The sequence below is a fragment of the Buceros rhinoceros genome, unplaced genomic scaffold, assembly GCF_000710305.1.
Source record: "Buceros rhinoceros silvestris isolate BGI_N320 unplaced genomic scaffold, ASM71030v1 scaffold25422, whole genome shotgun sequence".
Taxonomy (NCBI): domain Eukaryota; kingdom Metazoa; phylum Chordata; class Aves; order Bucerotiformes; family Bucerotidae; genus Buceros; species Buceros rhinoceros.
In genome coordinates this window covers 3,366-3,622 of record NW_010401070.1, presented here as the reverse complement: position 1 = coordinate 3,622, position 257 = coordinate 3,366, and the positions used below count along the sequence as shown (strand labels likewise).

The 257-nt window shown below is 65.0% G+C and overlaps 1 protein-coding gene across 1 annotated transcript in view; it reads left to right on the top strand.

Moving 5' to 3' along the window:
• The window catches only part of LOC104489938 (androgen receptor-like), a gene marked incomplete at its 5' end in the record, with an annotated part of 14,257 nt that overhangs the window by 12,961 nt on the left and 1,039 nt on the right, over window positions 1-257 (top strand). The gene's annotated exons all lie outside the window — the stretch shown is intronic.

Genomic DNA, 257 nt, shown 5'->3' with positions numbered 1-257 from the left:
TCCGGCGCCGGAGGCTGCTGCAGTTTCTTGCGGCAGGCCCCCCTCCGTAATCAAGAGTCGGGTGCACAGGGGAGACAGGTCTTCACGGTGCCATGGGCTGCCTGCAGCGCCAGCCCCACAAGCCTGCTGTGCACACATTGTCCTTGGAGCTGGCTGGCAGACCAAGGCCACCCCCGCTCGAGTCTTCTCCTGGTCGGTGGGCCAGCTGGGGAGGCTCCAGGGAAACAGCCGCGGAGCCACCTGATAGCTTCGAAAAT